We start from the raw sequence: 8648 nt of genomic DNA on the forward strand, positions 1-8648 counted from the left end.
GAAAAGGTGGACCTAAACAAAACTTTTACCGAACACCGACACCGACGCAGACGATCAAGTGACGACAATACCTCATAGATATTTTTTTCAAAAATCGGACGAGCTAAAAAGTTTATAAATTGCTAATACAAGCTAGTTACGTCAGGCTCTATATAGTGCGTTTTTTATGCTATGTTAAAGTAGCTTTATTTAAATTTTCTTCCTAGTTGTTTTTTGTTTTCCTATAAATCGTTAGTTTGCATTTGTCACTCAGTTAAATCTGTTTTGGCGGCCGTACGGACTAGTTTGAATATTTAAATATTGTGATGCGGTATACTGCTATCGTATTTTTGCTGATCACCGCAGCATCCGCGGTATTAGCGGAACCTCTTCTACCGACGTCGTCGGGAAGCGGAGATACATTTCCAGTTGGCGATCCACGGAGATGCACAGTAAGCAATAAAGACCGGATTCTGAGGTTTGAAGTTATTCCCGGCGGCGGATGGGATAATCTTCGGAACCGAGACATGGGCATGATGGCAAAGTTAAACTACTCTCAGTGCAGGACCACCAACGACGGAAAATTTCTTGTCCCGGACGACATTTTGACAATACCTATAAAAAGAAGCAAAGTGGAAACATACGCTGAGTTAATATACACATTGGGATAATTTCACCAGCACGCTTTCAAGGTCCGTCAACGTGCACACCGAACTACACCTTACACATGTTGAGATAAGCGGGAAGTTTTCCGACGAATACGAGAGTGTGAAGTCCCGACAACATTTCGACAAGTCTATGACGACGCGTGTTCAGGTTAGTTGGCATGTTATTGTTTGTTTCAGACTTCAAATATGTACTAGATTATATATTTTAATCCCCCTTACATATTATAATACAATACATCCCAACTCTAGAAGCAATACGGTAACAATGGCTTTGTTTAAAATGTGCGCGACATGTAATGACACTATGGACACAGATCTAAACTATCTTTGTATCATCGCTAAAGCACGCAATTTTCTCAAGATAAATTTGAATGTATATTTAATGAGCCAAACATGGATATAAAGATCAAACTGAGAGACTTTGTTTGCAGGAGGCCAAAATACACACAAAATCGGAAATTATGCCTGAGATCATAAAAAGTATCAACTATTAACGCGTGTATATAACAATAGTATACACTAAGTAAATAACCCGCATACCAGCTGGTTTATTGAAGGTCGATCCTCATACCCTTGTGCCCGCCCGTGCTTGGAGGGGCAACTGTTGTCTCCCCGGAAAGCAGCCATATGACCCTAACTGTATCAGTAGTAATATATCTAAACCCATTTGCATTTTAAACATAACTGTAATAGCATTACTGGACTTTAATAAGACAAACATTGTCCTACAGTTGATCTTCCTTTATATTTTTTATTAACTCATCCTTGCAAAAAGACCACAATGGGATATGTACGTACACACTCTACACGTTACAATTGACTTGTATATACAAGATGAAGATGGGAAGATTTACAAGCCTATATTTAATTATAGGCCGATTTGATTTAACTGCATGCCTATGTAAATGAGTTTGCTTAAAACTCCATGGGCTGCATGTATGGTGGCTTATTCTACCATTTCGTTCTGGTGTGTTGGTGTGTTCGAAGAGCGCCAACTCGCCGGGACGACAAACTGGCGCGCCATGTGACAATACCTTATTTTGTTGTATCGGAGCACATATTTGGCTATACCCAATCCGTGATTCTAGTTACCTCTCTTAACGGTCCGTCCGCCGAGTCAAAAGCAACGGCTATATAAAATCCGCGTTATCGATGCAGAATGTACTTTAGTCTTCAAGACATGGTTGTTAATACACTGATGTTTTAATGGCGAAAAGAAAAAAATATTTCAGAATAGCATGTTTTTTTGTGTTGCATGGTTTTGTGCAACACATGATATACATAGTACCCATTTACCGAACTGCGCGTTTTAGGTGAGAAATGAAATGGGTTAATATATTTTCCCGTTCATGGCCACAGTTCTTATAGTATACCTAGGGTTAGGGTATAACATGTACAGCTGAATTTTCTTTCTGGTCTGGTGCCAGTTTTCATCTTTTTGTGTAACCTAAAACTACATTCATATTCTCGATATCGGTCGTGCAATTTCGAGCAAAAAATCACGAAACCGAAAATACAAATAAGGTAAATTATTCATAAAATGTCCGTAACCAGCCTAAAACATATCAGATGACCGTCTGGCGTGTTTAATTACCTAGTTAGTTGACTGTCACGTTGTTACGCAATGTTCGCCAATCTGTCTCTCAAGGTAGAATTCAACATCTCGTAGCAACTAAATCGATAAAGACTACCGTAATTTCCGGACAATAGGCCGCGGCCTATACGTTAAAAAAGTGAAGTTTTCAGGGGTGCGCCCAATGCGTCGAAGCAGCCTATACGTCATTTTATTTTTTCTAAATGGGCGCATCAAAAGACATGTGTACCTCATCCATGTTCCCTATATCAGAAAATTTCAAAGAGTACTTTTCTATCATTTCATTAACAAAACTTCGAAATTCAGTTACATTCTTCTCCCAGTCATCGGGAAGATTTTGTCCTACCGTGGTTCGATTGCGCACTGACAGATTATTTCGTTATATAACGGTAACACCAGCTTGGGCCTCCAATAAAATCTTCAATACCACTTTCTTTGCCCATAGTTTGAGCTCTAAGTCGAATCAGTACAGTAGATACAGCGCGGCCTTTTTCCCTTTGATTTTCTATCCAGAGTTTTAAATCTTCCTCCAGTTTCGGGAATTTGGGATTACCTCCGCGACGAGCACGTTGGCCTTTAGGGAGACACTCAAGTTTGTCTTTCTCTTGTTTCCAGCGACGAACACATTTATCATCAACCTAGGAAATAGTTAAAAGTGCTCGTCAATTGAGATTTATTTTCAAATTATTTTGCTTTTTTCAACGGCCTATAAATCGCGAAATTTATAAACATCTCGGTAAACTCTCCACGATTTCGGCGTGTATTTGACAACAAAAGACAAACTGAAATTAGCCAAGTTGTTTCGCATCTCTATTGTTCTGTAGACAAAGGATGAATAGACACAAACAGACGATTACCGGTATTGCCTCAAATATGTGTAATCTGATTACCATGTTTATAAAAATTGTTGTGAAGAAATTTCAAATAAACAACGGATTTTCATCTTTAAAATATTTACAATTGAATATATATATATATACATGTATATGTAAACTGAACCATGTACAGGTGATTGAATCTCGTTAAATTTAGACAGTGTTTATCGGTACATACCTCAAAGTAGCGACCAGCAGACCGATTTCCATTCTCTTCAGCGTATGCAACCACTTTCAGCATGAACTCAGTGGTGTAACTTTCTTTTAGATGGACTAGCGCTGGATATTCCAGTGTCGATTTCAGACAATTTTCTCTTTCTCGTCGGTGTAGTCATATTTTGCTTATCCGATCGAATCAAGTAAAATGTACAGAATGGACAATTTTGCCGAGATGGCCTTTGAAAACAGCTCATGAAAACGTACATTTCAGACTTGACAGTTCACTGCATTCGACGGATAAACACGTGTGATTACCAGTAAATATAACCGACTTCAATGACTGTTTATCGAGGACAGTCTTTATACGACATAGTCAAGTTTGCCGCATTGCAATGTATAGGCCGTGGTCAATATGCCGGAGCGGCCTATTCCTTAAAAAAGTCTTAAAGATTGCAAATATTTTGAGTCATCGCACTGGATTGAATTTACAGTCGATCGATAGTCATCGTTTTTGGACATTGCTGTTTGTCTGTTTGCAGTCCCTCAAAGCTCAGTATCAACATATTTATTTACAGATGACTAATGAGGTTTTCGAATTTCTAAGCGTCACACACAAGTGACCTGGACCATGATATATATTGAACAGCAAAAGAAACTATCCAGAGGTATAACTGGTATAGTTTGAAATATGAAATTAATTTTTCAAATTTGAATTGTTTCTTCATACCAAAATTACACTTGAAGATCTTCACGTGATAATGTTTTTAAAAATCAATCATGCGTGAAGTCTGAAGTCCCACAATAGCCGTTTGAAAGGCTATATCTACTGCACGTCAGTTAGAGTGTCACATCACAATTGGGCGCTCGCGTTAAAAATGATTCAGTGGTGTGGTGCAACCAACAATATTTTTTAAACTTTATGCTGTTTTTCGAGTAAGTCAATTATCAATATTTCCAATGACAATAAAATTTCACAAAGAAAATTGTTAATTACAGGCGCACGTGAATTTCATGCAAACGGCTACTGTGGGGCTACTGCCTTCACAGTTGATAGATTTTTTTTAAAAATTTACACGTGAAGGTCTTCAAATGTAATGTGATATGAAAAACACAAGTGATTTATAAGTTTTTTAATAAAAATACCCCAGTTATAAAACTGGATAGTATCTTTTGCTGTTCAGTATAGATACTATATGTACATTTTTACATCAGGTCTTTAAGTCACTCTGCATTGCTGTTTTTTTTTTGTCACTGTCGTTTTCCTAACACCAAACATAACCAAAAAATATAAATTAAGACACTGCCTATCATGGGGATTTATCTTTTATATATATCTACTTACGGAGAAATGTTCAACACTCAAAAGAAATAAAACTTCGCGCTAATCAGTTTACATTTAGTGTCATCATACCTCTAATAGCGAATATCATACTTTGCAAAATTTACGGAAAGCCGCGACGGTGACGTCAGGCACTGGCTTTAGGATTTTATTGCTTGTTTACACTCCACGCAGAAACTTGACAGCCTTTACACTTACTTACTGTTTTAAAAGTGTTTTTCAATTACATGTACAGTTTTCATTACATAAAAGAAGTAAAAAGAATCATGTTGGCGCGGTTTACGAATTTCTGTGACTGATTCGGGGTTCTCGTATGTTCTTGCAGACAACCAGTCTGCGTTTTGTACATAAACCGGAACCGGAAAACATCGAAAAAATTGCCTCAGTATATGCAGACAACAAAAACGAATAACTATATACGAACGTTGCCGTCTCGGGGATTTTCATCCCCTATTAAAGCATTCATTGCCAATATAAATTTTTTTCAAGACGGACACATGAAAACTGTTCATTAAAATTATTGCTTTATCTAATATACTTCAGGTTCGCTATGTACAGTACACAGCCAAGCTTGAACCCGACGCCGCAATCAACGATGCATTCCGAGCACGTTTGCGCAAGATAGCCGCTCATTTGACGTTGAACCGTACAGATCTCGCTCGTTACGAGAGTCAGCTTCTTGTAAGAGATTTCGGAACACACGTGATTACCAGCATAGATGTCGGGGCTGCTTTGGTTCAAGTATGTTAAACAAACTTACTGGTTTTACATGTATAAGAACCTCCTCAACACAGCGTGACAAACTTGCAATATCTCATTCTTCATACGGAACGAACCATTTAACGTAAAATCTATATTAATGACAGTTTTCACAAAATAAATACCTCATCTTGCCTTGAACACAATGTTTTCTGCACATGTTTCTTACAAATAGTCGAGCTTTATCTGAAAAACAAGACTTTTCTCCAAATGTACAATGACTACAACACACTTTTCAAAACAAACAGTAACATCTATATACCGGTAATATAAAACTTCAAAATGAATACTTATAAGCTTATAATATAGATTATAACAGAATATCTTTTATGTCAAATCAAAATTTTTACAGCATTGGTAACACAGTAGGTAGGATGTTTAAATGTATATTTCGTAGATTAAATTTAGGCCGTTTAAAGGCATAAATGCTGTCTAAAACTAATTCAATCACGTTGATTATTATAATACTTTCAAAGTATGAAGACGTGACCCTTTCATAAAACAGGTTTGACAGTAATTGCGACATTTACACAAGTATTAATGTTTTTCTTAACAATTCCATGGTGTTTTTTTTTGCGTAAGTCGATGAGGTCAAGGCAACATTTGTTAGAAAGTACGAGTCCCAGAAACAACAAATCCTTGCTTCGGCAAGTGCCAGCTTCTTTGAAATTTTCGACTTTGGAACCAACTACACTCAAAATACCTCTGAAACAATGATAGACGACTACCGAAGAGCAAGAACTACGTCAAAGATTATGACATTTGGTGGCCCGGTATTTAGGTAGGTATAAATAAAAAAGGGGTAATTATTTACCTAGGATGCTAAAAGATGCATAGCAGAGGCAGAGATATTAGTTGTTGTGGTGGTAATTTTGATGACAAGTGGTTGTAATTGTGCTAGTTATTTTGTATATCAGTAAATGTCTTACATGGCTCACGTTGAGCAGTACCATCGTTCTGTAATCATTATAATTTTTGTTAACATTGACTTGACTGTGTTTATATGTATGTTTCAGGCCGAAACATTTTACAACAAATAATTGGACTGATTTCATCCATAACGAAATGGTGGCTCTAGATAGAAGTGGAGATCCAATATATTTCAAAATAAGTGAAGACAACCTTCCAGACGTACCGCAGTCAATTGTCTTTGACGTCTACGATTACGTCAAAGACGCCGTAAACCAATACTACGAACACAACACCCATAGAGGTTGCACCAATGAAGAATCGCCGAACTTCAGTTTTCAAGCTAACGTCGATGACGGTACATGCCTTCCTCCAAAAACATTTGGAGGGGTTTATCAATCATGCCAGGGTAGTGGATACACCGACCTGTGCAAAGGAATGTCCCAAAAGAATCCTCAGACCGGGGAGTATAGCTGCCCAGACGGTTATGAGCCCGTTCCACTCCAGCAGGGTACAAAGTCATCTTCCCAAAGCACACGATCATGCCATAGATGTTGGATATTCTTTCATTGTTGTCATTCAGTTACGGATACAGCTCACGCGAGCTTTTCTGCCTACTGGTGTGCTTCGACCGGAACAGTAAAAGCCGACAGTGGGTTCCTCTTCGGAGGGCTATATACACCGACCATGGCGAACGTCATGACCCAGAGCCAGAGTTGTCCACCAGAATTCTATCCTCTAATACTTCTTGCCTCTCTTACAGTTTGTGTAAGTGATGACTACGAACTAGACTATAGATACTCACTCCCTTTTGCTGGCTTTTACAGCTGCAAAGCTGGTAATCCTTTGGCGCTGAAGGAAAAGAGCTATTTTCTTAAAAGCAATGGCAAAAGTAGCATGATGATGGAATTCATGATGGCGGAAGGTGTGACGTCATATCCGCATTCATGCCCGGAAGGCTACAGCCAACATTTAGCCACCATTGACAACGGATGTAGTATCAATTACTGTATAAAAACAGGTGCCCTCTCAACGCAAGGCCTTCCCAAGGTACAGAGGCCACCATTTATGGAAGCTCCTAGAGACGGCTACACCAAGATAGGTGATGATGCTATTGTATTCAACAGTGATGGAACGCTATGGGCAAACATTGAAGATGCAAGTAAAGCAGTACCAGCTTTCATGGCCAAACACGGGATGACTTCACCAGCAAATGAATCACATAATAAAAAAGGCAATTCAGAAAACTCTGGGTCCAGCGGACTTTCAGATGGCAGTATTGCTGCTGTATCCATTTGTGCAACGCTTGCTTGTGTTTTGGCTGGGACGATTATAGTAATTGCAGTAAGGCGCAGACGCCGTAGCCTCTCCCAAGAAACTGACCGTTTAACTGGCCCATGGGCTGGGGATAGCAGATATATTAACGCACGCTCTACCAGAGGTTACGGAAAATTCGAGAATACCACAACCGTCACGTCTCAAGCTTAACTAGAGGTAGAGAATAAATGAGCGTATCATGCCTTTGAGGAAAGCGTGTTTCCTCATTCTCTTGAATCTGAGAATATGAACATATGGACATTCCAATTTTAGTAAGGTATACCTTAGATAATATTGCTAATGTTTCACTCTGTGTGTTTTGTTTTCAAATCCTGATTTTGATTTTGACACTTACATTAGTTTCAAGATAATAAAAAAAATAAAGAGGACAGTCATGGAGCTGTCTTGTGCTTGAACTTACAGCACTGAGGAGAACTCGTGCGAATATGCTCTCCCGTATACGAAAATGCCAGTCTGTATTAAAGAACACGGGTGAATAGAAACCACCTGGCTGTATAAAGATCACTAGTTTCATCGCCAATGTAACAATCACCTTTTACTCTGCTTAATTTTTAAAATGGACTGATCCATTATTAAGTTTGGGCAGTACCATTTATTATTCGAAGGGGTGTTCACTGAAATTTTACTGACCGAATAGCGAACAGTGAAGACAATGATCAGCTTGATCTTGGTTTGCACTGGTCGCAAAGTCAAAAGCACTTTCCACCAGCAGGCTAAAGGTATGTATGTCTGAACCGCCTTTTTTACGGGTCTCCCCTACATTTCTGCCTGCCTGAAAAATGCATTAAGTAAGAATAAAATAGGCTTATCACATGCTTGACGTCGTGAGTGTAAAATAAAGCCATTACGTAATTTTGGTATTACATGCACTAGTGTAATAAAGCTTTGACGTAGACGTCGTTTGAAATATAGGAGACGTTGGTCGAATTGACTTGGTCTATATTAGGTAAAGAAAGAAGAAATTTTGATTGAAAAGATTGCATCCTAGGAAAGTCATATTAGCTCAAAACCACAGTCTGAGGACCAAC

At 38.5% G+C, this 8648-nt stretch overlaps 1 pseudogene; it reads left to right on the forward strand.

Annotated features, from left to right (window-relative positions):
• Window positions 1-254: 254 nt before the first annotated feature.
• Window positions 255-7998, forward strand: LOC123563444 (macrophage-expressed gene 1 protein-like; annotated as a pseudogene).
• The last annotated feature ends 650 nt before the right edge of the window (window positions 7999-8648 follow it).

This window comes from Mercenaria mercenaria, chromosome 2 (assembly GCF_021730395.1).
Source record: "Mercenaria mercenaria strain notata chromosome 2, MADL_Memer_1, whole genome shotgun sequence".
In the NCBI taxonomy this organism is placed as follows: domain Eukaryota; kingdom Metazoa; phylum Mollusca; class Bivalvia; order Venerida; family Veneridae; genus Mercenaria; species Mercenaria mercenaria.